Genomic DNA, 8,364 nt, shown 5'->3' on the forward strand with positions numbered 1-8,364 from the left:
TGATGGCATCAAGTTGCCATGACACCAGACTGTTTAGCCTGGCCTTTGGCCTCCTTTAAGGGCATGCTGTGCTCAATCAGAAATCTCCAGCCATGGTTTTAATTCAAAGGGATGGGGGGGGGGGGGGGGGGGGGTGAACTTCCTCTGGGGATGCACTGCAGGCAACACTTGCTCTATCTCATACTAAGTGCATGCATACACTTAGATACACCCAGTGTGTGTGTGCACAACTCCATCGCACAACTCCATCTATGTGAGTGTTATTGTGTTGAGATATCATAATTATTGCATTTGTTTGGCTCACTACTATTTAATTTATGATGTTGAATGATGTTGTTCATCATTATTAATTTATTATTCATCACGGTTGTCTTTAAACATATATTCATGGCTTTGTATATCATGTTCTATTCAATCTTTGTCAATAGCACAAAGCATTGTAATAATTTCACTCTTCCACTTTCCCTTTCATTATCTTCACAGATAATAGTGTGGATACACTCTGTTTCCCGACTTAAGGCTATGAGTTACTGTGTTTTTGGTTCAATTACTCTGCTCTTGTTTTTTCTACCACTATTTCAGTCATTTTGGCTTTTTCCATGATTTATTCACAAATGTTTATCTTAAATTATGCAATGCTCTATGTTTCCATCAGAAATAGCACTGGACAAGGTCAGCCTATGTTTTGTTGTTTCAGGAATGCTGTGGTCTACTCTTGTCTTGAGTCTGTGGGAACTCCCCACTAAGGAGGAACTATGGGAAGAATTTCAGTTCAGCCTCAGTGAGGTAAATCTGCCTCAAATCTCTCTGTCTCTCTTTCTCCCTCTCTCGCTCTCGCTCTCACCCTTTGTTTCTTTCCCTTTCTCACTCCCAAATACTGCTTATTTCTGTATCTATCCTCTATCTCTCGCTCTCTCTCTCAGACACACACACACACACACACACACACACACACACACACACACACACACACACACACACAGAAACAAGCACATATACATATACACTGGGGGGGAAAAACTAATTCTGATTGTCTGAGCCTGGCCCAGTGGGGTGGAAGCTGCCAGTTGAGGACTTGTGAGGTGTCTGTTTCTCAAACTTTTTGCGCTGTTCTGTGAAGGGAGTAGTACAGAGCGTTGTACCAGATCTTCAGTTTCTTGGACATTTCTCTCATGGAATAGCCTTCATTTCTCAGAACAAGAATAGACTGACAAGTTTCAGAAGCAACTTTGTTTCTGGCCATTTTGATCCTATAATCGAACCCACAAATGCTGATGCTCCAGATACTCAACTAGTCTAAAGAAGGCCAGTTTTATTGCTTCTTTAATCACAACAACAGTTTTCAGCTGTGCTAACATAGTTGCAAAAGTTTTTTTTAATGATCAATTAGTCTTTTAAAATTATAAACTTGGACTAGCTAACACAACGTGCCATTGGAACACAGGAGTGATGGTTGTTGATAAAGGGCCTCTGTACGTCTATGTAGATATTCCATAAAAAATCTGCCGTTTCCAGCTACAATAGTCATTTACAACATTAACAATATCTACCCTGTATTTCTGATCAATTTAATGTTATTTTATTGGACAAAACATTTGATTTTCTTTCAAAAACAAGGACATTTCTAAGTGACCCCAAACTTTTGAACGGTAGTGTGTGTATATGTATATATATATATATATATATATATATATATATATATATATATATATATATATATATATATACATACATACATACATACATACATACATACATACATACATACATACATACATACATACATACATACATACATACATACATACATACATACATACATACATATATATATATATATATATATATATATATATATATATATATATATACACACACACAGTACCAGTCAAAGGTTTGGACACACCTACTCATTCAAGAGTTTTTCTTAATTTTTACTATTTTCTAAATTGTAGAATAATAGTGAAGATATCAAAACTATTAAATAACACATATGGAATCATGTAGCAACCATAAAAGTAAAAAAAAAAAAACGTTTTAAACAAATTAAAATATATTTTAGATTCTTCAAAGTAGCCACCCTTTGCCTTGATGCCAGTTTTGCACACTCTTGGCATTCTCTCAACCAGCTTCATGAGGTGGTCACCTGGAATGCATTTCAATTAACCGATGTGCCTTGTTAAAATTTAATTTATGGAATTTCTTTCCTTTTTAATGTGTTTGAGCCAATCAGTTGTGTTGTGACAAGGTAGGTGTGGTATAAAGAAGATAGCCCTATTTGATAAAAGCTCAAATAAGCAAATAGAAACGACAGTCCATCATTACTTTAAGACATGAAAGTCAATCAATCCGGAAAATGTCAAGAACTTTAAAAGTTTCTTCAAGTCGCAAGAACCATAAAGCACTATGATGTAGCTGGCTCTGATGAGGACTGCCACAGGACAGGAAGACCCAGTATTATTCTACAATGTAGAAAATAGTAAAAATAAAGGAAAACCCCAGAATGAGTAGGTGTGTCCAAACCTTTGACTGCTACTGTATATACAGTGGTTTCGGAAAGTATTCAGACCCCTTGACTTGTTCCATATTTTGTTACGTTACAGCTTTATTCTAAAGTTGATTAAGTCTTTTCAAAAGGCACCTAAAGACTCTCTGACCATGAGAAACAAGATTCTCTTTTGGCCTGAATGCCAAATCAAATCAAATGTTATTATTCACATGCACCGACTACAACAGGTGTAGACCTTGCACCAACAGTGCAGTTTCAAAAAATACGGTGAAGAATAAGAGATAAAAGTAACAAGTAATTAAATAGCAGCAGTAAAAAATAACAATATATACAGGGGGTTGCCGGTACAGAGTCAATGTGCGGGGGCACCGGTTAGTTGAGGTAGTATGTACATGTATGTAGAGTTATTAAAGTGACTATGCATAGATGACAACAGAGAGTGGCAGTGGTGTGGGGAGGGGGGGGGGGGCAATGTGAATAGTCTGGGTAGCCATTTGACTAGATGTTCAGGAGTCTTATGGCTTGGGGGTAGAAGCTGTTTTGAAGCCTCTTGGACCTTGATTTGGCGCTCCAGTACCGCTTGCCATGCGGTAGCAGAGAGAACAGTCTATGACTAGGGTGGCTGGACAATTTTTAGGACCTTCCTCTGACACCGCCTGGTATAGAGGTCCTGGATGGCAGGAAGCTTGGCCCCAGTGATGTACTGGGCCATTCTCACTACCCTCTGTTGTGCCTTGCGGTCGGAGGCTGAGCAGTTGCCATACCAGGCAGTGATGCAACCCGTCAGGATGCTCTCGATGGTGCAGCTATAGAACCTTTTGCCAAATCATTTCATTCTCCTGAGGGGGAATAGGTTTTGTCGTGCCCGCTTCACGACTGTCTTGGTGTGCTTGGACCATGTTAGTTTGTTGTTAATGTGAACACCAAGGAACTTGAAGCTCTCAACCTGCTCCACTGCAGCCCCGTCGATGAGAATGGATCATCTGTGGATCTGTTTGGGCGGTATGCAAATTGGAGTGGGTCTAGGGTTTCTGGGATGATGGTGTTGATGTGAGCCATGACCAGCCTTTCAAAGCACTTCATGGCTACAGACGTGAGTGCTACGGGTCGGCGGTCATTTAGGCAGTTTACCTTAGTGTTCTTGGGCACAGGGACTATGGTGGTCTGCTTGAAACATGTTGGTATTACAGACTCGGACAGGGAGAGGTTGAAAATGTAATTGAAGACACTTGCTAGTTGGTCAGCGCATGCTCACAGTACATGTCCTGGTAATCCATCTGGCCCCGCGGCCTTGTGAATATTGACTTGTCTTTAAGGTCTTACTCACATCGGCTGCGGAGAGCGTGATCACACTGTCTTCCGGTACACCTGGTGCTCTCATGCATGTTCCACTGTTATTTGCCTCAACGCAAGCATAGAAGTAGTTTAGCTCGTCTGGTAGTGCTTCTCTTTGTAGTTCGTCATGGTTTGCAAGACCTGCCACATCTGATGAGCGTCCGAGTCGGTGTAGTACGACTCGATCTTTGCTGGTTTGATGGTTCGTCGGAGGGCATAGGAGGATTTCTTATAAGCTTCCAGGTCCCGCTCCTTGAAAGCAGAAGCTCTAGCCTTTAGCTCAGTGCGGATGCTGCCTGTAATCCATGGCTTCCGGTTGGGGTACGTACGGTCACTGTGGGGACAACGTCATCAATGCACTTATTGATGAAGCCAATGACAGATGTGGTGTACTCCTCAATACCATTGGAGGAATCCTGGAACTTATTCCAGTCTGTGCTTGCAAAACCATCCTGTAGCTTAGCATCTGCTTCATCTGACCACTTTTTTTATTGATCTGGTCCTTCCTGCTTAAATGTTTGCTTGTAAGCAGGAATCAGGAGGATAGAATTATGGTCAGATTTGCTAAATGGGGGGTGAGGGAAATCTTTGTATGCATCTTTGTGTGTGGAGTATAGGTGGTCCAGAGTTCTTTTCCCTTTGGTTGCACATTTAACAGGCTGATAGAAATTTGGTAAAACTGATTTAAGTTTCCCTGCAATGAATTCACCGGCTACTAGGAGCGCCACCTCTGGGTGAGCGTTTTCTTGTTTTCTTATGGCGGAATACAGCTTATTCAATTCTATCTTAGTGCCAGCCTCTGACTGTGGTGGTATGTAAACAGCTACAAAGAATACAGATGAAAACTCTCTCGGTAGGTAGTGTGGTCTACAGCTTATGATGAGAAACTCTACTTCAGGCGAGCAATAGCTTGAGACTTTCTTAGATATTGTGCACCAGCTGTTGTTTACAAAGATACATGTACCGCCGCCCCATGTCTTACCAGACGCCGCGGTTCTATCCTGCCAGTACATCGTATAACCAGCCAGCTGTAGGTTGATGTTGTCATCGTTCAGCCACGACTCCGTGAAGCCTAAGATGTTACAGTTTTTAATGTCCCGTTGGTAGTTTATTCTTAAGCTTAACTTGTCGATTTTATTGTCCAAAGATTTCACATTTGCTACATAATTGAGAGAAGTTTATTCGATCGCTTTTAACTTATCAGTAGGCAGCCGGCTCTCCGACCTCTCTTTCTCCGCCTCCTCTTCACGCAGATCACGGGGCTCGGGGCCTGTTCCCGAGGGAGCCGTATATCCTCAGAGTCGTGAAAGAAGAAAAAGGATTCTGCTAATCACAGTCCTGATGTCTAGAAGTTTTTTTCGGTCCTAAGAGACGCTAGCGTCAACATTATGTACAAAATGAGTAAAAAAAATAAGTTACAAACAACGCAGAAAAACGAACAAAAAAAACACAATGTTTTGGGGGTGCGTAAAACGTCTGCCTTTTTATTTCAAGCGTCACTTCAGGAGGAAAGCTGGCACCATCACTACGGTGAAGCATGGTGGTGGCAGCATCATTCTGTGGGGATGTTTTTCAGCGACAGGGACTGAGAGACTAGTCGGGATCAAGGGAAAGATGATCGGAGCAAAGTACAGAGAGATTATTTGTTACTTTTAGTATCTATTTTTTACTTATCTATTTTTATCTATTTTTATATATTTAAAGCATTATTGGTTAAGGGCTTGTAAGTAAGCATTTCACTGTAAGGTTGTATATGGAGCATGTGACAAATACAATTTGACTTGATTTGATTTAGATGAAAACCTGCTCCAGAACGCTCAGGACCTCAGATCTTCCAACAGGACAACGACCCTAAGCACACAGCCAAGACAACGTAGGAGTGGCTTCGGGACAAGTCTCTGAATGTCCTTGAGTGGCCCATCCAGAGCCTGTACTTGAACCTGATCGAACATCTCTGGAGAGACCTGAAAATAGAGGTACAGCGACACTCCCCATCCAACCTGACGGAGTTTGAGAGGATCTGCAGAGAAGAATTGGAGAAACTCCCCAAATACAGGTGTGCCAAGCTTGTAGCATCATACCTAAGAAGACTTGAGGCTGTAATTTGTGCCAAAGGTGCTTCAACAAAGTACTGAGGAAAGGGTCTAAATACTTATGCAAATGTGATTTTTTTTGTTATTAATACATTTGCCCAAATTTCTACAACCTGTTTTTGCTTGATCATTACGGGGTATTGTGTGTAGATTAATGATTAAAAAACTAAATGTAATCAATTTTAGAACTATATATATACAGTGCCTTGCGAAAGTATTCGGCCCCCTTGAACTTTGCGACCTTTTGCCACATTTCAGGCTTCAAACATAAAGATATAAAACTGTATTTTTTTGTGAAGAATCAACAACAAGTGGGACACAATCATGAAGTGGAACGACATTTATTGGATATTTCAAACTTTTTTAACAAATCAAAAACTGAAAAATTGGGCGTGCAAAATTATTCAGCCCCCTTAAGCTAATACTTTGTAGCGCCACCTTTTGCTGCGATTACAGCTGTAAGTCGCTTGGGGTATGTCTCTATCAGTTTTGCACATCGAGAGACGGAATTTTTTTCCCATACATCCTTGCAAAACAGCTCGAGCTCAGTGAGGTTGGATGGAGAGCATTTGTGAACAGCAGTTTTCAGTTCTTTCCACAGATTCTCGATTGGATTCAGGTCTGGACTTTGACTTGGCCATTCTAACACCTGGATATGTTTATTTTTGAACCATTCCATTGTAGATTTTGCTTTATGTTTTGGATCATTGTCTTGTTGGAAGACAAATCTCCGTCCCAGTCTCAGGTCTTTTGCAGACTCCATCAGGTTTTCTTCCAGAATGGTCCTGTATTTGGCTCCATCCATCTTCCCATACATTTTAACCATCTTCCCTGTCCCTGCTGAAGAAAAGCAGGCCCAAACCATGATGCTGCCACCACCATGTTTGACAGTGGGGATGGTGTGTTCAGCTGTGTTGCTTTTACGCCAAACATAACGTTTTGCATTGTTGCCAAAAAGTTCAATTTTGGTTTCATCTGACCAGAGCACCTTCTTCCACATGTTTGGTGTGTCTCCCAGGTGGCTTGTGGCAAACTTTAAACGACAATTTTTATGGATATCTTTAAGAAATGGCTTTCTTCTTGCCACTCTTCCATAAAGGCCAGATTTGTGCAATATATGACTGATTGTTGTCCTATGGACAGAGTCTCCCACCTCAGCTGTAGATCTCTGCAGTTCATCCAGAGTGATCATGGGCCTCTTGGCTGCATCTCTGATCAGTCTTCTCCTTGTATGAGCTGAAAGTTTAGAGGGACGGCCAGGTCTTGGTAGATTTGCAGTGGTCTGATACTCCTTCCATTTCAATATTATCGCTTGCACAGTGCTCCTTGGGATGTTTAAAGCTTGGGAAATCTTTTTGTATCCAAATCCGGCTTTAAACTTCTTCACAACAGTATCTCGGACCTGCCTGGTGTGTTCCTTGTTCTTCATGATGCTCTCTGCGCTTTTAACGGACCTCTGAGACTCAGAGATCCTCACTGAACTTCTGGAGAGAGTTTGCTGCACTGAAAGTAAAGGGGCTGAATAATTTTGCACGCCCAATTTTTCAGTTTTTGATTTGTTAAAAAAGTTTGAAATATCCAATAAATGTCGTTCCACTTCATGATTGTGTCCCACTTGTTGTTGATTCTTCACAAAAAAATACAGTTTTATATCTTTATGTTTGAAGCCTGAAATGTGGCAAAAGGTCGCAAAGTTCAAGGGGGCCGAATACTTTCGCAAGGCACTGTATATATATATATATATATACTGAGTGTACAAAACATTAGAAACACCTGGTCTTTCCATGACATAGAATGACCAGGTGAATCCAGATGAAAGCTTTGATCCCTTATGATCCCGTACACTCAACATAGATTTTTCTATTGTGTTATTGACTGTACGTTTGTTTATGTGTAACTCTGTGTTTTTGTTTCACTGCTTTGCTTTATCTTGGCCAGGTCGCAGTTGTAAATGAGAACTTGTTCTCAACTGGTCTACATGGTTAAATAAAGGTGAAATTTAAAAAAAATATATAGATGTCACATTTTAAATCCACTTAAATCAGTGTAGATGAAGGGGAAGAGGTAGGTTAAATACGGATTTTTAAGCCTTGAGATAATTGAGACATGGATTGTGTATGTGTGCCTTTTAGAGGATGAATGGGCAAGACACAACTTTTAAGTGCCTTTGAATGAGGTATGGTAGGTGCCAGGCACACCGGTTTGAGTGTGTCAAAAAAACAAGAAACTGTGGTTGCAGTGGGCTAAAGAAAGAAAACACTGGACACTGGAGAACTGGAAAAACATTTCCTGGGCTGATGAATCCCTGTTCCTGCTGTTTCACTCTGATGGGACTAGGGTATGGAGAAAACCACGTGAATACATGTAACCGTCCATGCCGATGGGTATCAACATTGCAGGCTGGTGGTGGTGTGATGGTGTTGGGTG

At 41.0% G+C, this 8,364-nt stretch overlaps 1 long non-coding RNA gene across 2 annotated transcripts in view; it reads left to right on the forward strand.

Moving 5' to 3' along the window:
- Positions 1 to 7,535, forward strand: part of LOC110488457 (uncharacterized) — a 42,961-nt gene extending 35,426 nt beyond the window's left edge. The window contains exons 6-7 of one of the 2 annotated variants that reach the window (XR_005041374.2): positions 698 to 786; positions 5,640 to 7,535. This is a non-coding gene — a long non-coding RNA (uncharacterized LOC110488457). The remainder of the gene's footprint in view (positions 1 to 697; positions 787 to 5,639) is intronic. The other variant, XR_016493687.1, reaches the window with a different exon arrangement.
- Positions 7,536 to 8,364: the final 829 nt, after the last annotated feature.

Source organism: Oncorhynchus mykiss, chromosome 30 (assembly GCF_057628025.1).
Source record: "Oncorhynchus mykiss isolate SJ-2025 chromosome 30, ASM5762802v1, whole genome shotgun sequence".
Classification (NCBI taxonomy): Eukaryota; Metazoa; Chordata; class Actinopteri; order Salmoniformes; family Salmonidae; genus Oncorhynchus; species Oncorhynchus mykiss.